This window comes from Anomalospiza imberbis, chromosome 4, assembly GCF_031753505.1.
Source record: "Anomalospiza imberbis isolate Cuckoo-Finch-1a 21T00152 chromosome 4, ASM3175350v1, whole genome shotgun sequence".
In the NCBI taxonomy this organism is placed as follows: Eukaryota; Metazoa; Chordata; class Aves; order Passeriformes; family Viduidae; genus Anomalospiza; species Anomalospiza imberbis.
Genome location: NC_089684.1, coordinates 44169450 through 44195586, shown reverse-complemented (window position 1 = coordinate 44195586; position 26137 = coordinate 44169450). Strand labels below are relative to the sequence as shown.

Here is a 26137-nt window from a genome sequence, read left to right as displayed (position 1 = left end):
TGCTGCAGCCGGTGCCAGCCACCACAGAGCCATTTCTTTGGAATTCACTACCCCAGGAGTCGTTCCTGCCATGGTGGGAACCAATGCCTGGCAACACTTCTGCGCCTCTTGACTCACACGATGTTTTTGGCTCATTTTCCATAATTTCCTTCAGCTACAGAGGAAAGAAACGAATTGTTAAAGAGCAAAAACAACTGTAAAAAATGTCACTCAATGATGTAAGCCATGAAATCCGTGTTCTAGGAAGAGGAAACATGCATGTTTCCAGACATATAAAAGCTCCAGCACAAGCAGGACGAGAGAGGAAATTAACTCTTGTTCATCAGAAACCTACTTTGACAGTGCAAAGGTACTTGGACTGACATTTAGCCATACATGAAGAAGGTAGTAAGTGATTCTTCATCCTGTGAGCCCAGCTGATGACTCTGTGCAAGGTTCTGTATGAAAAGACAAGAGACAGCCCTGCAAAATTTACAGGGAAAAGACACAAAAAGAAAGAACATGTAATTGGAAGTTTACAGAATTTAAGTTTCATCCAATGCTGGGCCATTTGCCTAACAACCCAAATCTCACTCCATATGTGTTTGGTTTTCCAGTTCCTGTTCCTTTTTTTTTTCTTCTTTTTTTAAGAGAACAGTCATTGGAAGTTCATGTGCACAGGCTGCTGAATAAAAGCAAATGACATCCAGGTCAAGTTACACTTCCAGAAACACACAGGCAGCTCATTGCTCTGCAGCTACTTCCAGTGGCTTGGCAGGGCAGGTCTGGGAAGAATGCAGCTGTCACCAGCACAGGCAGCACTGGGTGACATCTCACATTTATGCAGCATCACACCATCCAAAGTTAAGTGACTCCCAAAGTGATCAAATAAACTCAAGAGTGAGGGCACTTCTGATGCATCCTTGTTCCTTCTAACATCAGAGCTCCGACTGCCAGCAGGGACGAGGGGAACAATGATGTAGGGGACATCACTGCACAGCTCTGCAGAGGAAAACAGCTTCTTCCCAAATGAGACAACTGGAGGAAAATCTTTTAAATCTTGCACATACTTCAGAAGAATAATTTGTTTGAGGATGTGGCCTTCAAATAAAACATGGATTTACACATCCAGCTTTCCAGGCAGCTGCCTCGGGGCATCTTCGAGGTGCTGGGAATGACATGGACTCGCATTTGCAAAGGCCCTTTGTAATCCCTTCCCAGGTTTCATCTGCTATCATCCCACCCTGCTCTCCTGGCCATCCTGTTGTCACCTGGCCATCTCATTTTCACAGTGAACAATGATGATGCACTTATGCAGGGTGACCAAAGAGCTCAACTCACAGAGAACACTGCTCCTAAACCCCCCAGAGTGCTTTGCCTGCTCATCCTAACAAATCCAGATGTTGCTCGTGGAGTTGAGCCTCGCTGTGCACAGCAGCTCTCTGTTACTGTTTTAGCTGTGGTTTACTGTTTGGAACTGGGAAGAGATCACTCTGAGGAATGCAGTTTAAATGAAGACTCTGCATTTTAAGTGGATGTTTCTGTTTGGAAAGCAAAGCTTCAGGAAACAAGGCAAGGCACAGAATGGAGAAGGATTTCTCAGAGGGCTGCATCGGTTAGACTGCAGGAAGGAGCAGCACATCTGAAAATAGCCAAAACAGAGTCAATAGGAAACCTCTTTGAGCTGTTTGACATTGTGGTCTGGTCCTGGAGCCAGTGGATAAACCCGAGGGCTGGGAATGCATCACCCAAACTCTGACCCCAGCCAGATATAATTATTTGAACAATGTAAATTGGAAGAAGATTTAATCTCAGATAGTTTTGCGTGAGATGGGGATTCATAGTTCATTACATATTCATAATTATTGTGCTTTCTCAATGGAACAATATTTATCAGCTTCAAGCAACTTTTGCATTGAGAAATGCTATTTAACTCACTTGACAGCTGCTGCATTCAGTCACAAAAAGGCGTTATTACATTTATCTGCACCTTCGCTCCTCCCTGTACATCACTTCATTCAATCCCTTCCAGAGACACCCATTTTTAGGACAGCATTTCCAGCATGACATAGAATTGAAGAAACTTTTCCATTAACTTCTTATGGTTTAATAAATCAATAACTTCTGCATAAAACACCATTGACAGAAAACGCAACAAATGTATTTTTCTACAAATGTCAGACCCAGAGGAAAAAAAAAATACTATCATTATTATAACTACTGGGCATGAGCAATGTTGTTTATTAGTAAAAACTGCACAGCAAAAGGAACATAACTAAGGGAGTGTCCTACAAAAAAGGTCTTCTACCGGATCCCAGATTCAGACACAACATCTGGCTAATGCACAGAAAGCTTTACATAGCTAGCAGTGCTGTTTTCTTCAGGAAGGACTGAGTACTCAGATACCCTCAGCCGGCATGGGTGGAATTCAAGAGAAAACCTGGATTCACTTATGCCTTAGGAAGAGCTGGACGCTCCCTGAAGACTCTGGCAACTAAGAGGTGAAAATGACTTCTGAGATGAGCACTTTGCAAGTGGCCACCCAGGAGAAAAAAACAAAGCAGCAGCAAGAAAGAATGCTATTCTGCATAGAATGAGCAAATCAAGAAGTAAAACACACCGTCCTAATTTTGAAAATAAGAAATGAGGTTTCCATGTTAAATCTAGAATTGAAAAATTGCTCTATCCAGCAACCCTACATGGAAAGTCATTTGAACTTGCAAGCGGGTGCCCGGTTTCAAAAGGATTAGTTACCTTTCCAGCTTTATATCCAGCTCTTTATAGGTCTCAGGATCACAGTAACTCACCAGCTGGATGCCATCAGCACGTGCAGTACGTAAAACAGCATAAAGCAGAGGGGCAAAAATCTGCTTCATTTTGTAAGGAAGGAGGTGCCAGAAGACTTACACATACTGCCAGGGCTAGGGTTCCGGTGCATCCGGAATCAGTTCCAGGGCACCATTCCAGCCCCAGATGAGCCCTGCCAGCAACACATCACCATTCCAAACTGCTTATCAGTGTCAGAAAAATGGAAAAAGAACTGGAGATGAAGTTTCTATATCACAATGTAACAATACCTTCTCATTTTGAGGGGAAACCAACAGCAAAGAGCATCTGAGAACAGCAGCTTTCAGCAAGATGAAGAAAGGGACTGGTTTGATTTACAGCTGTATAACTTATGGCCACATCTGGCAATAAAAGGCCAGGGAATTTCATGGGGAAGGAAATGCCACTTGATGCTTTCACAATTAAAGCAGACAATGCAGAGGTAGTTTACACAAAGTGACTGTTTTTTCTTGGGAACATTCACCTAAAACCTTGGGCCAGGAACAGTAGAGAGAATACATTCAAACTGACAGTTCTGATTGCTTTGGACCTTCATGTCTTTGCTCTTCATCCTCCTGAATGGCTCACGACAGAGAACAAAGGTATGGACTTTAATTCCCATTGCTCACCTGTAGGAAATTCTTACAGGAAGAAAAGCAAGTTTTTTTCTGTCAGAAATGATCATGAGAATTTTTATCTATCTAAAAATATCTTACACATGCTAAGCAAAGCCAAAACAGTTTCTGCTGTTCGTTAAGTATTTTGTTTAAATTATATTCTGAATATACAGCTGGCAGAGACAGCACTTGGCTGCTCTCTGTCCTGGTTACAAGGCAAGGGAAGCCAGACAGACACGGGTCCTTAAATTCTGGCAGGTTTTGGGAGAATTCCAGATCCACTGAAGCAATTTGAGCTGCCAGGACAGAATTCATGCTTCTCATTAGGATAATTCACTCTAATAGGCCTCTGAAGGCTTTCATTTTTGGCAACGTTCTTTTAATGAGGCTCAAGCTGGATCTGTATATCTTATATTGTAAAATATTTTAAATAAACACCCCATACCAAAATCTTGGTGATCTTCAGAAAAAAAATTAGTTAAAACGACCAGCTGAAAAACCTGTACTAATACAATAAAAAAAGGGAACAACTTCAGATGAAGGAGAAATGTTGTCCTAAGGAAGGTTCCTTTTGCATCTTGGCAAAGTATGATCTATTTCAGCTGGATGTTCCTCCTGGAATGACACAGAGCTGTGCTGAAATGATATAACTGTGGATTTTACTCTGGATGTATTAAGGATAATTGCTCACTCTGAGATCTACACAGAAAATCTGTGCCACTGCTCTCATACAGAAGATCTCATCAGATTGAGGAAAGCAAGGGAAAGCTGCAAGTTTCAAAGCTGAAACTACAGCACTAAAAATCATTCCAGTATTAACACCTGAATTTTCCTACTTCCCTAGGAAGGGAGTGTAAAAGCAGAGAATGGCAGGGGAAACAGAAATAGCAAAGCAGAGACTGAAATATGAAAAAGGCAGAGATACTCAGTTAGAAGTTAAGACCCTGAATGCAAAATGGAAAAAAAAAAGTCCACAGAAAAATAAAACAAGGAGAGAGACAGCTGGTATTTTCCAAAGTTCTCCCACTGAAATTATATAAAAGAGAATCTATTCAAATATCTGATCAGCCCCTAGAGCTGGGATTTCCTTAACTCTGACTTCATTTCCCTTAAACAAAGGCATTATCTCAGCAACTCCACACTAAAATAAAATAGAGATGGCAGAAACAATTTAAGTGCTCCTGTACCATGTTGAAGACTCTGAAACACGAGATACTTCTCTCAGAGACTACTTAGGGCAATATCAGACTATTGGAAGGTTGGACTATAAATGGCAATAGTGGAGTTTCCTCACTCTCATTAAATTGGGAAAGGCTTGCCTGCTCTTAGATATACATGAAGTTGTGTTTAGCTGCCACTTACCCAGTGTAAATGGACTATTTAATGCAAAATTCATACCTCACACAGACACACAGATCAACCTGATGGTTTCAGTGCAGCAAACTCCAGTACATTCTGGATAGTTCTGGATTTTTTTCATATCCACTGACCTTCTCCACATGCGCTAAGCTCAGTTTTACCACAAGTGCATTGGCAAATGAGTGATCCAAAGGCAGAGAGCAGCACCAACACAGGCTGCACTAGAGACTGAGGTGGGGCAGAGCTGCTGAGGCAGCTTCTCTGCTCCTGCCTCTTCCTTGACACCAGACACAGCCATTGATTTGCTCTCCTTTCTGGTGCCAGTTATGACTTTTTCTCTTAGGTTAATAAGAGAAGTCATCCTTCCCCATCCTAGTCCTCTCCCCACAGCATCAGGTCAGAACAAAGGGAAGAAGCAGTGACAGTCACAAAAATTTGTTCCTCTCCCAAAGAAGGCCCAAACAGAAAATGGATGTTTTCTGCTGGGGAAGGACACGAGACAGTGCAGAGTGGACTGTCTTTAGAAAGACTGAGGATGGGAAGGGGTGAAGACTGAAGTGCTCTTACTGTCCTACATGATATAAACATTCTGCAATGTAACGTGGAAAGGAGTTTCTGTCCCAAGGTAACTCACCTCGGTGCCTCTCCCACAAACACCACATATCCCACCCATAACTCCCATCCCACTAATAACACAAAGTCACTTTTATTTAAAGTTTGCAGCCATGATTAATACCAACTCTGAATTTGCCAAGCTGGCTCCCAGAACTGATTTTCCCAGTCCTCTGCTCATGTTGGCTGCCGGAGAAATGGAGCAGTACATACTCCAGACAAGGAATGCACCCACCCTTCATCCACACACCACACAAGTAACTGAGGCATTCCCTAAAGAGGAGTCTGAGCTGTCCCCCACATCACAGTGGTACAGACATAGGCAGTAACAACCCAAAAATCCCACGAGAAACCCTAACCTCAGCATTTCCTTTCATTACATGATGCTGAAGTCAGCTACTCAACATCCCACAGATGTTGAGTCAGCATCTGTTCAAAGCCCCTTGTATGTTCTCAGGTATGTCTTTATTCTCATCACCTGTGAAAGGATAAAAGAACCAAAAAGGAAGCATTTGTTCACTTTATAGTTTATCACTTGCAGGCCATTTCGTTATCCTTCCCAGACTAGGCAGGTAAACTCAAGGTTATCCTTTCCTTCACTCCTTTCCCTTGGTGTTTGAATTCTGCAGAAAAGGAACAGAAAACAGCAGTAGCCTCTTCAGGTCTCACTATTTTTTTTTTTTTAATTTTCTGACTCATTTTGTCACTTTTGGGTCCCTTGGATCATGCCCTAGGGCTGAATTTGGACTTCAAATAGCTGCAGCAGTCACCAGAGCCTGGGTAGGCTGGGCACCAAAACTCAGCCAGGGACAGGGAACTATTATTTCTCTATTAATATGTTAATGACTTTGTCCTGATTGCTGTGAGCACCAAATTATTTCCCTCCCAGTCTGACAGATGGAAGAGAACTGACACATCCATTTTTCTGCACAACAATGCTGTCATCAGCCTTAAATTTGGGGTGCTTCTGAAAGGAGTTATTACTCTGCAAAAATGAAGCACAGTGCTGCTGCTCTGTTAATTACAATCAATTGGTTTCTGAAAAAATACCATGCCATAAATATAGCTAATTTGGTGGTTTTCTGAGGCTTCCCTTCAGAATCCATCAGTTTAATCAAGGCACAGGCAGGAAGGCTGAAGAAGAGCCTGTGGGGAGCTGATCACCTGAGACAGTGCCAAAATCTCCATCAGTTGCAGCAGTTTAAAGGAAGGCTTTATGATACTCTGAGATGTAGTGCTCCTTACTGGAATTCCTTTTCCCAGGAGGCTCAAGGCTGCCTGGTACTCTTTTTTCATGCCACTGCTGGCTTTTAGCAGGTTTAATCCTCCCTCTATGAAGGGCAAAACTCTGAAGGATTTCTAACACTAACGACAGAGATAAATTAAGAAATTACAATAAACAGTGTGCTGAGCATTTAAAGAAAAAACAGAGATTACTCACTCTGATTTATTCTGAGGCAAGAGATGAAACTTGCTACAGGTTCGTAAGGTTGCTCACTTGAGCCAAGAAAGAGCCTTTATCCTTTAGGGACTTAGTTAAAATAATTATATTGATTGATTTTTAAACCATTTTTCTAAACAGTGGATTAATTCTGCTACAATGTATTTCACCTTTTATTATGATGATTCAAAATGTCCTCATTTGTGATTCGGGAAGAATTTAGAATAGGTAATGATTTTAAGTACAGTAAAAAGAAAAAAATATATTATAAGAAAGAGCAAAGCAGGCCACAGGGACATATACAGCAGTTTTCCTGGTGACTTTTGTAGGGAAATACTATTAAAATTGATAACTGATCATACACTGTGGGTGTGTGCTGCCTTTTAACAAATTTGAGCACATTTTAACAGAAATGCTATGACCTGCAGTGACCTGCTGGGATACAAATCAAACCTATGGCTGGTGGCTGTGGGCCAGGTAAATTTAAACCATGTGACAAGGCCTCTTCTACATTTTATTACTTCTTTTTTTCTTTTTTTTAAATCCCAGGTTTCTTTAAGAGAAAAATCCTTCACACATCTCCCAGGTACAGCTTGTCTTAGGGTAAGAAATGTGCTGTGACTCTAAGCTGGTGTAAATCAAGGCAAAATCATTGATTAATGGACTGATGTTATTTAATATTATTTATCTTATTGCTTCTATGATTTGAGCATAAATGATTTGGGTTCTTGTTTTAGGTATGTTACAGCCTCATTTTTACAATAATATAGGAACCCAATATTTCCAGCTCCGGCATTATGTGTTTTAACATGGCATTTCTCCAGCATTTTCCACTTAGCCTTTTACAAGGCCATGACAGAACACCATAGCACAGAGTCCAAGAATTGCTGCTGAAATACATTGTGACTTCAGCACAGGCTAAGATTCCACATGGGTGCTTGGAATAAATCACTCTTGGCAGCTCCTGTAGTATTTGGTGCTGTTCCCAACATCTCCATTCCTGAGCTGATGTAATTAGAAGGCACACAAGTGGCTTAAGTCCTACAAGCAAGTGCAAATGCTTTATTTAAAGATCAGCCCTGGACTCTTAAAAAAGCAAAATCAATTACCAAAACATTTTATCTTGACTTTCACCTGGACTGACAGGTGAGAGTCTCAAAATGGAATTATCATTCCTTGTCGCATCTCACTTCTTTGTGTGTACTTACATTCAACAGTTTCCCTCAGCTATAGGAGGAACATCAAGGAATCCAGTTCTGTGATCCTGGTAGGGTCAGTCAGCTGTCACTTCCTCAGAAGACTGTCCAAGGAATGAGAGGGTACAGAAGGCAGGCCCTCCAGGAGAAGATTTCTCTGCAAAGAGAAATTTGCTTCGGCTGCTCCCATGACCCTGCAGAAATCTCAGGAGAGCTGGAATAAACTTAGAGGTTCCCAAGATTTCTAGGGGCTTCTACTGCGACAGGAGGAATACAGTACGTCAGGAGTTTTATCCCACAAAATGGGAGCCAGAACTGCCTGAGTCATCACAAAACAGGCTCTACCATTGAAAAACCATGAGTAAGTGAGGAGAGTTTTTCTGGAAGTCTGCATTTCTTCCCATCCAGCCAGACAGCTGAGCTAGGACTTTCAGAATAATACTGAAATTAACTCCACCACACAAAGAGAAGATAATAATTATCTGATTATTACAGTAATGCATGCAAGGGTGATTATTAGATCTTTTAAATCCAAGCCCTCAAACCTTGACTAGCTTCAGGTGGATTTTTGAGAAGCAGCAACTTTTCATCTCATCCCAGTCAGACCCTTATTCTGATCCCAATCCAAGTCTCTACCTTATGCTTATAAACACTGTTTCTTAAGATAGCAGATAAGTCATCTTCCTCTGTAAAGTCTGTGTTTTTTCACCTTCTCACCTATTCTGCAACTTTCTTGCAGCTACTTCTAGCTTTGATTTTAAAAGAATTTGAAAATGTACATTAATGAAATTGCATTATTAAAAACTTCACAGCTTTTACAAGATCTCCTTGTTTCTGAATTAGCATTATAGGAACACAAAAAAACCCCAAAACAAACTCATAAGAAAACCCCAAACCTTAATTTTAACAGCGACTGGCTTTTGATATCTCTTCTCAAAAAAGCCTTTGATTGATTGGCCACCATTAAAATATCTGCCCTTAAGGTTTCTTCCTGTAACTGACAAAGCTGAACACGGGGTGAGAAGATGCTTCAAAGCTCCTTCTAAAAATTAAAGAAAATCTTCAACAATTCCTAACATCCATCTTAGTACACTACATATCATCTTCCTTTTGTTTGTACTGACAGGTAATATACGTGGAAAACTCAGAATTGAAGGTATTCAAGGTCTATCCAGGTAAAATGTGTTTTAAGAAATGAACGAACTAAAAACAAAGTGTCCGAGCAAGAAGCAGATTTCCAGGGCATCCAGAGTCAGTCTAACACTGATCCTGCTGACTCCAAACACAGAAATCTGAGGCTGAGGGGGAATGCTTTGGAAATCCCACTGTGGCATGCAAATTTTGTGGAAGAAACATATAATGGATGTCTGTCAAAAGCAGAATGAAAGAATGCATTCTGCATTTCAAGGCTTGAAGGAAAGAGCTTTTATGGGCTGAAAATAAAAGAACAGAAAGTATATTTGGCTAACCAAATTGGAGAGAGGGGTGGATTTTTGTTTGTTTGTAACTGGCATGGTTTTTCAATGAAGAAATCTGGAGAATATTAACAGTTATGCCTAAATCTATGCTGGAAGCATTTTTGTCATTTTAGAGCCAAAAACAGCCTCTTGCCAAAACCTGTAAACTGCTTTTTAAAAAAGGAAAAGAACAAAAAAAAAGCACCTTGGAAAAGGAATTTGCAATTCTCATGGCAGGCGATCATCAGCTCCAATTAGTCCATGGCAGAGGAATCCGAAAAAGAGTGATAGACTCAGTGCATCCAAAAATGTTTAGTCTAGACTAAACCTCACTGGAATTCTCTGCAGACCAGACCTCAGCCCTCTGGATCCCTGACAGCCATCTCTAATGGCCACAAACAACAACACAGCGTGGATCCTGTTCTAGGCTTCCCTCTCACCTTTCCTTATCTACTCCCAGAACTATTCCCCCTCCCAAATCCACAGGCACTCAGGTAAAAAGCTGTTGATGGCTGCATATACTTGAAGCCTGGTTAATGAAGCATGAGGTAATGCTCCCCCCATAACCCTAATCATCAGTACAGTGAGCATGTGAGCTAAACCCAAAATAATAAACCCAGAAAAACATGTTCATCTGCCTGACAGCAGCCAGAAGCCACTGTTGCCAAAGAGAAGAGTCTGGAGCTGCTCTTTCTAAAATGTTGTCAGCACAATTAATTCTGAAATATGCTCTGAAAATGTGGAACGTGGCCCATCTGTCACAGCTCCTCGTGTGTATTTAATGATTAGTGAGAGGGAAGAGTACAAACTCAGTGTTCCACCTCCAAGCCCAGCTTCCCTGTGCAGAGGATTCAGCCAGTAGTTCAGAATTTCATCATTTCTCAAACTCAATCCTAAGTGGCATCTTCAGCAGAAAAGAAAGTCACCAACTAACTCCTTTGTCACCAGCCCCATCACAACCACCATCACAATAAAGTAAGGCTGGAGTATTATTTTTCTTTCTTTATACTGGAAATTGGTCACTGGCATTAGCACAGGTTATCTGGTACTTCCCTGGAATCCATTCCTTCAGCAAAGCAAAAAAAGTGATGCTATGTCAAGTGTGAATGCCTGGCAGCCTTTTTTTAACATGTATTGCTTGAATGGCAATTCAGAGCCAGCTCCAAGTTTTCCAGCACTTTTTCTCATGACTCTAAGTCCAATTTAATGATCACCAAACACTGGAGAAGTTCAGTTGACTCAGGTCCAGACCAGAAATCCAAGAACAGATGCATTCAGATCAATCTATAGATTGAGCCACAGGAACTGAGGGGTCTGAGACTCAGCCTGTCAATCCAGAGACAAGCTGTTACATCCAGCTGTCAATTATAATTGTCCAAGACTTAAAATATTATTTTTCCTTTCACTCCCAACTGCAGCCTGGTCTGCTAAATAAAGCCAGGCTGCTGTTTTACACACCAGCAGGCCCGTGCACTTAATCAAATGGCCAGAATGATTTTGCAAAAGACATAAAGAAGAAATAATATACAAGGACACACAGGTTTACAAGAATTGTGTCTCAAACCTGTGGCAACTTTGATAAGAGTAGTATTAGATCAGTACTGAATTTTGGGAATTTTATCCTTCATGAGGTAAAATAATTTTCACTGGATGCACATAAATCATTGTACTTGTACTCACACTAAACCATGACCTTAACCTGTGGTAACTTCCCAAGATTATGCACTAAAGAGCTTAGATAATTACAAGTACAAAATGTAAGTAACATGTAAATAAAACAAGCCCTGAATTTCATTTCAGCATTTTGATAGATGCAGTTATTTCACTTATGAGACGCACTTCTCTGCTCCCTTTCAAAGGTGTCACCAGGTGGACAGAAGAATCACAGTTAATCAAGGAGCCACATCTAATTACAGTATCACAGCAGCCACCCATCACTATCTCTAGAGAAGCCAGAACAGATGGATTCTCCTGGGATTTAAGAGTACTTGAAGGAAAAAAAAAACCCAAAAAAACAAAATCTACATCTTGAAGCAATTAGGCAAGGCATTGTAAATTCTAATTTCTAGATAACCATTGGCAAATTAAGTCTATTAGTTAAACAAACCTTCCTAGGAAACAATACCTTGTTTTCTTAGGCTCTCCATGCTTATCCACTTGTCCTGGGCCAGGACAGCTTCCACAGGCAGCTGCTGTCATGTTTTTGGGATATACTCTGCCTTCTTTTTTGTACTGGTGCTGTGCCCCAGCCTCTGCTCACACCTACCCCCACACGTGACCCTCAGAGAACATCCTGTTCTAGAAACAATGCCGGTTCAGAGAGACCTTTGGAGCCAGACATAAACTCTGAATTTAGCATTATTCAGCATTGTCCCTGTATCAGCTTAAAAGGAGGTATAAAAGAGATGTCATATGAATTGAACCTCCAAGCTCTCTTCAACAACAGAACAGACGCTGAGGAGGTACACAAAGTTCAAATGAATTAAGAACTGGAGTTCATATTCTCCTGAAAAGCCAAACCGAAATGACAAAAAGCCCCTTTGAAGACTGAAGGAATGCAGGAAACCAGGAAGGCTACTCCTCTTATGCTTCCAAGGCTGTAAAAACCAGGAGTTGTTAGAAATCTTGCTCACCAGCGATTTCTAGCATGATTTCTCACTGAATAGATTTAATCCAGAGTCAATTCCTAAATTATGGCTTGATAAAATATCTGCAACAAATATAAAATAGCTTAAAATCTGCCATAAGCCTTAGAATTACCTTCTCCATGGAACAGTTAGAATGTCCAGCCCAACATGAATATACTTTCTTGTGGAGTGTCTGTAAACTGGATAGAAGATAAGCTGAAACTGGCCACACATAATTCAAACAGGTTCTGGGCTTTGTTGTATCTCTGCAGCACAATCCAGAGCACTGCAGAGGGGATGGGCCTTAGCAGTCTCTCTTTGAGTCCCTGTAAATAACAGTTATTTTTCCATGTGGAACATGGTGTTTTAAAAATGGCAGAGGAGGAAACAGGTTTTTCCTACAGTCCTGGCACAGGCGGGGTCCCACTCAACATCAGACCTCCCACATTCCCATCCTATCTATATTCAGATGTCAACAGGAACAATTTACAATCATATTCCAGTAATACTTACAAAAGTAGACAGAGAGCCTGACTCACTCCTCTCTTCATCAAGTACAGAAACATTCTTGCTGTAAGGTTTGGTTAAAGGCCAGTGTTTATAGACTTTAAAACAACAACAAAGCCATTAACTGACTCCAGCCCTAGGAACATCCTGAATGCTAAACAAGGTGAAAAGGGGCATCCTTTATTAATAGCAATAACATCTGCTCTTTATAAAGTGACATTTTGGTGCCAGCAACGCAGAACACGAGTGAAATGCAATGGCAATGCCACTAGTTCCATGTTGATTACGCAGAAGCTCCCCAAGTCCCAAAATCCAAGCAAACCCATGCTTTAAGCTCTTAATTTCTGACTTGGAGCATCATGGTCTAGTGGAAGGAACAGTGCATTGCAAGCTGACCATATTTGTTCATTGTTCCTGACCATGCTCCATTTTCTTTCAACAGCTCTAGATATATTTTCTTTCAAAAATGAAGAGGCCAACCAATAGGGATAATCACTCATATGCCACACCTATGAAAACCAGGGACATGGTTCATCCAAAACCCAGCACCACTCTCCAGACTGGGAATAAACATCCCCAGATGCAGAGGCCTTAATAACATTTTTAATATAAAAGTATATCTTCATTTCCCCAGTGCTACTAAATTCTGTTCTGTGTTTATAGGGTTCCTCAGCAGGGAAGAGGTCAAAGAAAATGAGAATTCATTCAGGGAATAGTTTCATTCTCACAGAGTGTTTTACTGAATGGGATGGAAAAAGATGGAAATGGATATTCCCAGAGGACAGCGATGTAATATTCTTGCATGCACTGATGAGTATCTCAAGAATACAATCCTTAGCAGGAAATATTAATTTTTCTCTGGCTAACTGAAGTGGTTACTCTTTTGAGGACAATGAGATGCATAATTCAGATTGAGATTTCTTTCATGCTCATTTTTTTCTTCTTTTAAAGTAAAAAATGCAAAATAAACACTTAATATCTGTTGGATGCAATAATCTCAGTATTTGCAGGATTTCCCATGTTAAGCAGCACATTTCTGAATCTATCACTTCTTCAATTGCCATGCCCTGTCTTTGCGGTAGCTCAGGGTGCTCACATACCTTCACTGCAGCTTTGATGATGGCCTGGCCCCTTACTGAAGAGGACAAGAATTGAAAAAAATATGCTTTATTTCCTTAGAAAAAGGTGTTTCACATGGGGGAACTTAGGGTGTGGATTCCCTGTAGAAAGCAGACTTGATTTACAACACGCCAGTTCAGATTAAATAATCAGGGTTCTCAACATTCCTTTGTGGCAAGGAGTGAGAAAAATGGTTAATCAAATTTAGAGTCAAGAACTGAACTCTCAAAGTTCTGATATATTTTTCCAAAAATTAGCATAAAAATTAGACAGTATTACATCAGTAATTTCTTAGATTTATATGGGCATAATAAACTGCAATTTCTCCATGTACCTGTGACTATGAACTTCAGAAAGACTTAAGCAAGCAAGACGCTCAGAACAGGACCTGCCCTGCTAGGTGAGGTTTTGCAGGGATTCCCCAAGCAACAGCACTACAGAAACCCTTAATGCCAAAGATCCTTGGTTTGTGTGGATGCAGCTCCTCAAGGGACATTTCAGGGAATGTCTTCCGATCTCAAAGCAAGAGAAGAATCAAATGTAAATTGGTTTGATTTGCTGTTATGGCTGTTGGCAAAAAAATGCTAGTATACCTGCAGAACCACTCACCTCCCTAAAACTGGGACATTCCAAGTCATGGTGTTCATTCAGAGGCTATTCAGAGGATATTCTGAATGTTCCCCTCAAAACCCAAAAGACTGGTAAATATAATCATAAAATGCTTCACTATACAGTTGGGCCAAGGGAGACAGGAGAAGTTCACAAATGGAACCAGTTTTCCTCAGGCTAGCTATGCCTCCACACTGCTACCCCTTCCCAGAAACTCCAGTGTGTTGTCATGGAAGGAGAGGAAGGAAAAACCTGAATGAATTAAAACTCCAACCAACCAAACCAAAAAACCCTACTCAACAAACCACCTCACACACTAGGAAGAAGAGCCCTCCTTCTGCTTCTCCTGGTAATTCCATAATGAAGAGGCCAACACGTCATATCCTTTTCCTGGAGGACTTTCCTCTCTCCAGTTGTGAGATCCATGACCACTCTTACCTCTGTCAAAGAAACAGCAGATCAAAAAGGATTATCACAACGTTGCCTTTCAAAATCTTCTCCTAAAAAGGGGGGAAACTGGACACTTTTTGGGAATGTCAGTCACTTTTGAGAAAAAGGAATTCCTCCCTGATAATGTGCACTCAGACCCTGATGTGATCAAAGTGATTACACATCCACAGCTCCTGAATCCCCAGGAAAATGGACAGGTTTATACTTCCTGTGAGAATTTTTTCCCTTATAGTTTGGTAGGAGGAGACTCAAATCCATGAAAAATGGACCAGTTTTATATTTCTGAATATAGTTCCAGAAATTCTGAAATCTCTAAAATTAATACAAATTTTTGTGGTTTCTACCAAAAAAATCTTAATTTATAATAGTTAAATTTATGTACAGATACTACTACTAATAAAAAACTCCTCCATCCAAAAAAATAGAAAAAAAATGGGCATTCCTAACTGAAAAAAACCCAAAATATTTAAAACCAGATGAAGTACTTTTAAACAACTTTGAGAGCAGTGTTTTTTTTGTCTCTGCAAGCCTCTAACATGTGAGGTTTGCCTGTGGTGTGAGTCCCTGCAAGTCAGATTTAGCTGCAAGAAATCTGTGGAGTTTAGTTGCTCATCTTAGATTGTCCAGACTGTAATGGCCTGGAAACACACTGAGCAGTTTTGCAAGATCAGATTTTTCAAAGGAACATTCCAGTACTGATTGTGTTTCAAGCTGGCTGGAAATCTCTCCAGCACAGATTCTTTCGTACTGGTTTAATAGTTTGAGTTTCAGTTGAAATCTGGAATTTTAAAAGGGTATTGCAGAATTTAAAGTTCTGCTTCAAAATCAGAAAGCCCTCAGATTTGGGTGTGATCTGAGCGGTGACAAGAAACATACAAAACTCATCTACTTCCCAGTATTTTTTCCCTGTCATTTCACTTCCAAGCTCTGCTTCAGGATGGACAAATTTATCTTAACACTCTGATGCCATTTCGCACCATAAATATTGAAAATACTTACAAACTTGACCCCAAGAGCTGTCAGCAGAGTGACAATCTTCTAAAGGTAGGTCTGAGAAAAACTGGCAGTCCTCAAAGCAAAACCTCTGTAAGTATCCTTACCAAAATTTTTTTCCCCCATATAACAGGATTCTACTGGATCGGAAGAAATGCCTTGGAAATTATACACTTATCCACAAAGAGAAGCCCAGATCATGGGGGTTTTTCCATGATTCATGAAAAAGAGGTCAAAATGAAAAGAAAGTATTTTTGACTTAGACGTCTCAAAAATCCAGCAGCAACCAAAGGTGTCCAGCAACCAAAGAATCCAAGCATTCTCTGTGCTACAAAAATATGAATTCATAGGCTTCACTGAGCAGGCAGAACTGCATTTCAACAGCTAAAATTTTACTGTACCTTTGGAAAAAGGGTTTCAGTTGCACAGGATTACAGCCAGCTGCTTTCATCTCTGACCCAGAAGGCACAACTCCATTATGGGGCAGCTGCCAGAAAAACACTGCAGAGGCAAGAAATCAATCCATTGGGATTCCAGGAAAACACATTTTATTCAGTAAATAGCACCATTTGCAAACCTCCTTTCAAATGATGAAGCTCTACTCCGAGGATATGTACAAGTCACACGTGCACCTATACCAGAAGTGTTGGAGGAATTTGCCAAGCTGTGTCAGAAAACATGGCTGAGATAATTATTGAGCAAACCCATCTTTAAACCATCTTTGCAGCACAGAACACATCCAGTGTCTTCCCTATGCATAATCCCTCCACCTGCTTCTCACCTCTCAGGGACTCTGGAGTGTGTGACAATATAAAGAGCGAGTAGGAGGCAAGGCAGGGCTTGTGCTCAGGCATCCTACAATGCCAATAAAACCCAAGGCCTGGAGACATGTTCCTTTGGACAATCTCAGGACCACTATTCACGTGTAAAGCACAAGAAGACAGGCTGTGCAGCAATCACAGAAGCCATTTGAAAAATCCATTCCTGCATGCATGAACACCAAAGTGGCAAAAAAGAAAAAACAAAATGCTACTTAATAGTTTAGAATATCTAAAGTTAGTATTTTAGAACATTAAGAAATTTTTCCAGACATTTTTCTACTGACATTTAAAACTACTTATCAGCCAATTTTTATATGTTTTGCTGGAGACAGAAGATCAGGCTGCTTGGGAATAAAGGGGAAGAAGAACAACAAGGCTTGTGCTCTTACAAAGGAAGAGTTAGTGAGATATTAAGTCATCCCTAAGTATTTAATGAGGCTGGATTTTATTGTGTTTGAAACAATACTACCCCATTAGCACCTCTGGTTTGGTAATACAGACTGGAGCTGGGCATCAGACAACGGGCTAAGGACTGAAAGGGCACAGTTTTCCACAGGAAACTAGGTACTGCAGCTCAGGCAGTGAAAAGAGCCTGGTCCACACCTTCCGTGGTGCCTGGCAGCTGCTGGAAAGCACCCAAATATCACCTCTCACTGATGCAAATGGGCAGAGAACACAGCAGCCAGATAAACAAACCATCCTTGAAAAGCTTACCAATATGCAGCAAAAAAATTACGTTTTTTTAATGCACAAACTGATACCAATCCACAAGAGTTTCCCTTTCAGCAGCTGCCAGGATAAATTTCCCCTTTAGGCAGATGGTCCAAAGCTTGAGCCCACTGTCCATGAGAAATTGCAGCTTGACTTGAGCACACAGTGGAAAAAAAACCTGGAGAATTCTGCCCAGGGAAATTAATAATTCTCAGCACCTCTGCAGAGCCAGTCTATCCTTCCAGCCCTGACCTAGATACTGCACATGCAGCGCTTCAAAACAGCCTGACATTTCCATCAAAACTCCTCAGCTTCCCGCTCCCTCCCTGCACTCCCAGCAGATGAACGGCCCATTGACCACCTGCCCTTCAGATAAGGATATCTAGAGGTGCCCCAGGACACTCGTGGTCTCCTCTGCATTTTTTGCACCCTGGAGCTGTCCTGAAGATGTCACCCAGTGTGGAGTCTGTCACACATCAATGGTGTTTCAAAGCATATAAGAAAATGGTGGGCAATGGACAGGGAATATTTAAAAATAATCAGAGAGTCCTGGAATGGTTTGGGTTGTAAGGGACCTAAAAGCTTATCCATGCCATGGGCAGGGACACCTTCTACTAAACTAGGTTGTTCCAAGGCCATCCAAAACAACAGTGTCACACCCACCTGTTTTTTTTTTTTTTTAAGTTTCCTTCAGAAGAGAGGTTGCCCAGACAAGAACTTCACCAGGTAGCACAGAACCCCTGTAAACTGAAACCAATTTTCCAAACAAATTTTAAGGTAAAGCAAAGCAGATTAGTGAATCTTTTCCTGATGAATAAGTTAAAGATAATGGGCACAGGACAAGGGGAATTAAGTTAAAAAAACAAGTTTCTGTACTTCGAATGTTGTAATTTAAATTTGTTTTTTAGTTTTTCACACTAACACAGAAAAGTTATTAATTGAAAACCCCATGCCTTGAGCATTTCTGAGCAGTAACAGAAAGACACAACATCTCTCCAAGCAACTGGTCTTCCAAATCACCAAGTAACAGCACTTCCAGCCCTGGTTCTGCCCACAAAGGGATAGGGGAAAAACTTTGCGACATGTGCAGAGGCTTTTTTTGGGAAGGGAGGGGGTCTGGTGTGTGTCTTTTATGAATGATGAGACTTTAAAACTTTAAAGTAAGAGTAAAACTTTACACATTTACATTTCCAGCTGCGTCCACTGCAATATGAAATATCAAACATAAAATGGGGAGAAAGCTCCACTCCTGGGAAATCACTTTGCCTCCCTTCAAACAGTTAACTGCAAAATCCTGATGCACCAGGACAGAGGAGAGAATCCAGTAGGGAGTGTCTGTCCAATGCTCTGTTCACTCACCATCTCCCTCTTGGTTATCATTTCATTCTTACACTGATGTTCTGGGATTTATTTCAGAATAATTCCTACCACTTTACCTTTAACTTGCAGAGAGAACTGCTAAGGGGCAAAACTTACTGTACCTACAGAGGTAGAGTTTCCTCTCCTGTCCCACACCCCTCTCCCTCAAAAGGAAGGCGTTACTAGAAGCACCAGCAGTCAGAGCAAGAGCAATGTTTTCCAAAACTGTTTCATTCCCTTTGTTTCACCACTATTAAAAAACGCGTGGCACACTCCATCTGCAGCCCTTGTATTTATTACCTTCCCCCAGATTCTGTGCTGTGAGGAACATCAGTGTGAGAGCCCAGAGTTTTCCTGCTGTGGGGAGGGGAGAACACATGATCACTCAGACTTACTCCCTACCCCTTCCTGAGTGCCTGGTGAATGTTCCAGTGGGAAGCACTGCTGCTCCATGACAGTGGGATCTACTGTGAAATTGCTGTATTCACACCAACAGTGACCTTGCAGATAAAGCCTGGGAAGTGTACAACATCCTATGTACAACATTTTTTATTAAATACCTTAGGACAAACGTGCAATAAAATGAAAGTTCTACAAAGAGTTTTGATTTTAATAGCTTCAGTTAGTAAGATCAGTTTTCTGGAGATTTGGCAGGCTTTCCTGGAGTGTACTGGGATATCTGAAACCTCTTTTGTTCTCTTTTTCTATTTTTTTCAACTTAGCTATTTGCAACCATCAATGAATAGTGACAAAACATGACATTTAGAATTAACCCTGAAATCTTGGAACTGTCTGTTGACTGAAAAAACCAAATCAGAATGTTTCAGTCTTCAAGCAGAGAATCTTTAATCCTCTTTTAATAACTAGGTTTCACCGTGTCAACATATTATATCATATCAATCCCTTGATGGCTGACATGCTCCAAGAGCACAAGGGAAAGGGTTTTTACTTCAGTGTTTCCCAAGAATTTTATATGTGTTCATTTTACTGGGATTTGCATTAATATCTTCCATTAATTGCAAGTTATCTGCTCATTGCAGGGAGTACAAACAGTTTGGAGGCCACAGATCCAGAGTATTATTGTGAATTAAATAAAAATTGCACAGTGCCCCTGCTTTTTTTCCGGCCATCAGATGTCTGGATCAACTGCACATTCCAACACTTTGGAAAGGAGATCCTGCCTCATGTAATAGCTAAAGGAATGTTCCAGAGTCATTGCTGGGGAGGGTGCAGAGGGACGAATGCATTTAGAAAACAACCTGAAGACCTAATCTGTGTATTTTTCATGAAGTCACCTAAAACCTTGTGTCTCCTGGTATGTTTTTATCTCCAGGCAGCACAGCTCTGCTCTGCCTAAGGTGGAACCTCAAGTATTTCAATTCACACCATGCTGCTCAGGCAGCCAAAGAGCAGGGAACAGGTCCAAAGGCAGTTTCAATGATTTAAAGTCTAAAGACCCACATGATTTTAAGTGTGCCCATCACCAAAACATGTAAATATAATGGGATACAAACTCTCCCCTCACTCACCTGACATTAGATGTTCCTGCTTTATCTAGTAGAGCTATTTTTAAACAACTTTTTATTGAAATAGGCTTCTTATCAATAGCAAAATGTAGCAATGGTGCAAAAAATCTGAAAATGTGTTCTTTAAACTGACAAATATTAATATTTTTGTCAAATTCTGGTCTAATTTGTCTAGTTCTGCCATAGTCTATTGCCCTGGAATGCCAAAATCAATGCAAATTACCTGTTAAGTGCAGAAGTTTCAAGAGATCAACTCATTTAGGGCTGGGTTGGACTCAATGATCTTGAAGGTCTCTTCCAACCTAGTGATTCTGTGTGATTCTGTGATTTTATCCTTATGCACAATAGGACCTTTTCAACCTAGACCTATCTAGTCTAGGAGGAATGAAAGCAAGATGTTCATGGGATTTAAAAAGGCTCTGTAGAAATTATAAAATCTTGACAAATCAAACAACTAATTCGATTATGCAGGTTTGAACATCACCCCACAAAACCTTTTCCTACGGACCTAATTTGCTACTAGATTTGCTCCAGCAATGACACAGAAAAGATTACGCATTTTTCTTTCTGCTAAAAGCCTTCTCAAATGAGAATCTATGAGGAAATATTATCTAAACTGAGGCAAAACCATTTTTAGGGAGGATGAGATTGTAATCTTTACCAAGTTCACCATACAGGATGTGTGACGGCGGTGTTTCACCTTTGCAAATATCCTAAAGCCATGAGGAGGTGTTTGGTCTGAGAACACACTCCTGAGGGGTGGAGAATGCTTTGTCCATATCTGATCAGCCATCCCAGCTCCTGCTTCTCCAGGACCAACAGGAAAAATTCCTGAGAAAAGCAGGATTGCAGACAGCTTGCATATTTGCAGTAATTTTGATAACAAACCTGCAGTCTATATAAAATCTCTCTCAAGCGCAGCAAAAACCCCAGAGGCTTGGGGAGAAGAGATGCTGGTCCCACCTTTGCTGGGACCGTTTCCTGTGTAAAGAACATGAACAGTGTCCCAAAGTTGCCCTGGGGCTTTATGGCAAATTACTAATTGGTTTGGTGCTCAATTGCTAATGTAGCAGAGAAACAAGGTATTTGTATTAACTTACACCTAAACTCCATTTCCCTCTTATAATGTGTGAGTGTTAGGCATTGTAAAAGGCCCTCACCAGCTCCCAGATCTGTTGCAGCTCCATCACCCATCCCACACAAAAGGCACTGGTGTGTTTGGACAGACCACGGGCACACCAATGGAGCAGGAATTTGCTCTGCCCTGAATCTCCCTCGCATTTCCAGCAGCCAGATGCAGCTCCATGCTATTTGGCACTGCGTGCCACTGGGCACTGTGCACGGCTCGTGGTGCCACCTGGGCTGGCCTAGTTTGCACTGAGCTAGGAAAATAAAATGATCATATTTTCCAGCTTTGCTCGAGCTGATCCCCAGAGTAGCAAAGTTTCCACATAAAGCAAGCAGTACTTTTTCTTCGTATCCTGCCAGTCTTTGCAAATGGTACAGCTGAGAGCAGCAGTGTTTAAGTGATGAGCGTTATTCTGAGAAGAAAGGAATAATTTGCTACAAACCTTTTCATGTTTTACCTCAGGCTGGTGTCAGTCTCAGGATAAACGGATGCATCAATCACCCTAAATATAAAAGTAATTTGCATGAAAGAAGTGTTTTGCTGACAGTTGAAAGCTGACAAAGAATTTAGTATTTACAAAATAAGAGGCATTTTTCTTGTCTACTCGAGAGAAATCAATAGGAAGAAATAAAGACCAGCCTAGTAGTACCTACTATTAAGAGAATGCTTTATTTCTTTACTCTCTATAAAGGTCACACTCCCAACAAACCTTGAACTTCCAGTTGACTGGACTTTGTGGAGGTTCAGGAAACTCAAGGATTTTGATTTTAAGCAGTGCTTAAACCAGCTGTACACCCTATGGAAGAGCGGGGGAGATGGCTGAGCTGGAGTGAGATAACACTGGTTCTCATTACATTTAATTGCCAAGAATCATCTTGCACTTATCAAACAGAGAGGGGAAGGAGAAGTCACCCCTGGCCTCTCCACTCTGCTTTTCCATAAGATTCCTACTTCCTCTTCCAAAGCACTGCACTGTCTCGCTTTCCTGCTGGGTTCCATCATCCCATGAGGACTCCATGCTGGACATACAGTCAGGAACATATCCACTGGGAGATTTTGGGGTGATCCCTGCTACAAAAATGCACACTACCATGGCCAGTGTTTAATTTCAAATGGAACATATTTTTCTAAGAAATAACTGAGGCGCTGGGGAATGCTGGAATTAAGTCAGAACATGAGATTCATGGAAAGTTTGCCAACCCTAGTAGCAATCTGAGCAAGGGCCAGGTTTGGCATCTAAATGGATTGTTTTTCACTCTGATAATAGCAGTGAAAATGAGAATTGGTCCATCAAGTCCAAACCTGGCAATGGTTCTCATGGCCCTGGTGGAACACAGACTTCTCATGGTCTATGAATGCAACACATGCTGAAGTAGGTAAACAACCAACATTTGGTCCCATCTCCAGGTCTGACATGGAAAATTACAACCCTCCCACATGGGTCTTGTTCGAAAAGATAGACAGAAAGGCAGGGGACTGAAGAACTATGTACAATGGTGGGCCCCATTTTGAGTTAGAGACATCTCCGTACAGCCATGGTACAAATTCACATAGGATTTCCAGTTCTTGTTGAACACTGGCTGCACCAGGAATAGAGAAGAACACAGTATGGGCCTGGGTCCTGATGGAATCCTGCTATGGGTTGGATCATGCTTCCTGGAATTGAATTTGCAATACAGGAAAGCAAAGTATAGAAAATAAAAACTAGGTGTGAGAAATGGTTCCTGTTTTCTGTCAGAAAGCTAACAATGTCTGTCACCAGAGTTTGTCAACATTCCCAGGAATTAAAATCAGGCCCGTTTGTAACTATTTACAAGCAAGAAACAAACAGTCAACTCAGAATCAGATATATAAGGTTAACAGACACAGGTATAGTGGGATTACTGCACAGTTACAGGGAATTTCATGAGGATACCCCAAGAAGCTCTTGTCCACAGGAGAGACATGGTAACTGTCAATATGGACATTCGCATTTATTCCACCAAAAAAAAAAAAAAAAAAAAAAAAAACCAAAAAAAAAAAAAAAAACCCTGAATACTTACCCCTAAGGACATGTGGCTGGCTTACGGACACCGCAGCCACATCAGCTCAGTTGCACTGAATTTCCAGGATGGAGACAGCCAGATTTCTCTCTTCCATCTTTAATTCTCTTCAGGCAGCTGGAAGCTGCCTGTGAAGTGCAATGACATGAACGATATGGTTGTCACTGACAGCTCTCTCTTTTGATCTTGGTGACACAAGGCAAGACTGAAGTGGGTGCTGCCAATGCTACAAAGCCACATTTTGAACCTGTTTTTCTCTTACAAAGCCAGGACAGTGCTAGATTCCAGTGGCACGGGGTCTTGTCCAACCCTACATTCCCTGGGAGATAAGGAAGGCATTGACTGGGCTTTTAAAATATACACATGGAACTGCCCAGATGCTTCAGCCAAAAGCAAAAATGAGACAGACTCAACTTCTGTTTGTCCATTTACATGCCATCACGACTCCCTATATAGACGCACTGCCTATTAATCTAGAACAGACAACTGTGATCCAAATGTCATTTCAGCAGTCAAACAGGGATACAGCACAAATGATTTGCAAAATGAGCTTAATGAAGAAACACATTTGGTCACAGCTGCTGTTCAGACTAGACTGGAAGCAATCCAAAAACCAGAAGGAAGTGAGAGCATTAGTAAATTAGAAGGAGAGATCAAGAGCTTGCTTCTGTGAAGAAATCCCAGCTTTGAAATCCAAAATATTTAATCCCAACTACCAATATTTCTTCCAGACCAATGGGAGGCATCTACAAAGAACACCTGGAGTCTTTGTAGACCAGCAAAAGCCCACAGCAACTTTTGGGTGTCCTTGAAAAAGGCCAGCAAATAACAAAACCATGACCTCGTGGCTGCTCAAACTATCCACAAAACCAGAGACTTTTTAAGAGGAATATCAGTGACTGAAATTCGTACAGATGGAGCGCTGCCTGTCCTATGAGGGAGGATTGGGGTCAATCTTGTTAGACATAAGAGGACTTTATTCATTATGGATGAAAAGATTCGGCTCCTACTGTTATGAGAGCGGCTAAGTGCAGCTGTTGGTTTAACCAAACTCATAGGAGGTTGAATGAGGCTACTGAGACAAACTAGGCAGCAAACTTCCAAAGGCTGCTGGAATATTTAAGATTCTGCCTCGCCTGGTGGATGCCTACAAAACATAAATGCAATTTCCATTATGAAAAGGATTAAATTTGAAACTGCTGCTGGCTTATATAAAAATTATTGGGGCTATCAGTCCATATCATCAAGGCATAAGCTGATCACTAGCTGGGATCACGAAGAAATCCCCTCTGCTCCAAGCCCAACACAGCTATAGTGTTGGATAATTAACAGGATATTGAGGAGAGGAAGATTAACACCTTGCTTTAAAATATCCACAAGTGGGATAATAGGCCAGATGGACAGTTATCTGCTCAACTAATGCAACTTTTTTACTCTTAGAAAAATACACCATTGCTCAACAGAAATTCCCAGTTATTCCTGGTTTTGGTGCCATATGAATCACTAACCACTTGAACCACTGACATTTCAGTGGTTTTATGACAATCTACGGCTCCTGGGATGTCTCAAAGTCAGGATGTCTCTTGCCACCCTCACTGATCACAATTGCAAACCAGAGAACGACCATCTCTGATTGCTATGGCAAAGCCAAAAACAGATTCCCGAGTGCCAGAATGCAGAGCCTTGGCCTGAGGCCTTCCGAAATCCATCTGGATTATCGTACATTACAGCTGCTGCTCCTCTGCTCCAAAGAGTGAGCCTGAGCTGTCTAACAGAGAAAAGTTGCCTTTTCTTGAGATGCTTGTGTCAAAGAACTTTGAGAGAATAAAACACAGCGAGTATTCAGCCCACATTAAATCATTTTGGCAACAAATCTGATGAAGACAAACACAATAAAAATGCTGCAAAGAACTTTTCCAAATGTTTCTTTGAAAGAATTTGTACATAGCCAAGAGCTGCTGGGTCTACACCAAACTCCCAGGCCAATCTGTTATTTCTTTCTTTTCATTTTCTAAAGATTTTATTGGTACCTCTAAATTTTCAAGCTTTTTACAAGGCAAATAGCTTGTCTTGCCAATGACTTTTCCTCTACAACTGCGCAAGTTTTGTTTCCAGCATTTTACCATTATTTTGAAGTATTTCAGGTTGCAACATCTTCAGATTTTGCACCATTTAACTGTGGCAAGTCTCTGCTAAATCCCTGATGCAGCAGTGAAACAGTTATCAGCTTAATTATTTACACAAAGACTGTAAGGGAAGAGTCACCCAAGTAGAAATGAAAACCACTTACCTCAGAATCCCAGGAATGCTCACCTGCACTTGATATCACAGAAAGCAACTGCAGTTCCTGTTTCTTAAAAGAGAAATGTGTTAAAATATTTCAATTCCACCTTTTCATGATGGGAGAAGCCCTGGTAAGGTTGATTCTTTCCAGAACCATCTCACTGATGTTATTGCTATTTGTCGCTTATTTGTTAATTTCAGACAACTGAAAGAGCAATTCTATATTTTAAAAAGATAAAACTGAAGCCAAACCGTAAAACTTCCAGCTGCTTAAGTCTTTCTTGGCTGTTCAGTTCCAATGAGAATTTACTATACATGGGTTTTGAGTGGTAACAAAACTATCAAGAGTTCATCAGAAATCTGGTTTGATTTTGTCACAATAACACTTGTCTTTAATTCTGTATAAAATGGGACAGGAGTTTTCAAGCTACATTTGCTTCTAGGAAAACTATTTTCTTTTCCTTAGCACAAAAT

At 40.9% G+C, this 26137-nt stretch overlaps 1 long non-coding RNA gene across 2 annotated transcripts; it reads right to left on the bottom strand.

Moving 5' to 3' along the window:
- Positions 1 to 25807, bottom strand: LOC137472790 (uncharacterized). Of its 2 annotated transcripts, none has more exons than XR_010998417.1 (5): positions 23381 to 25807; positions 21781 to 21840; positions 16194 to 16293; positions 14788 to 14849; positions 1 to 154 (listed from the first exon to the last, which is right to left on the bottom strand). It is a non-coding gene; the product is annotated as an uncharacterized lncRNA (long non-coding RNA). The 2 variants fall into 2 exon arrangements; XR_010998418.1 differs by lacking the exon at positions 1 to 154 and adding an exon at positions 10989 to 12400.
- Positions 25808 to 26137: the final 330 nt, after the last annotated feature.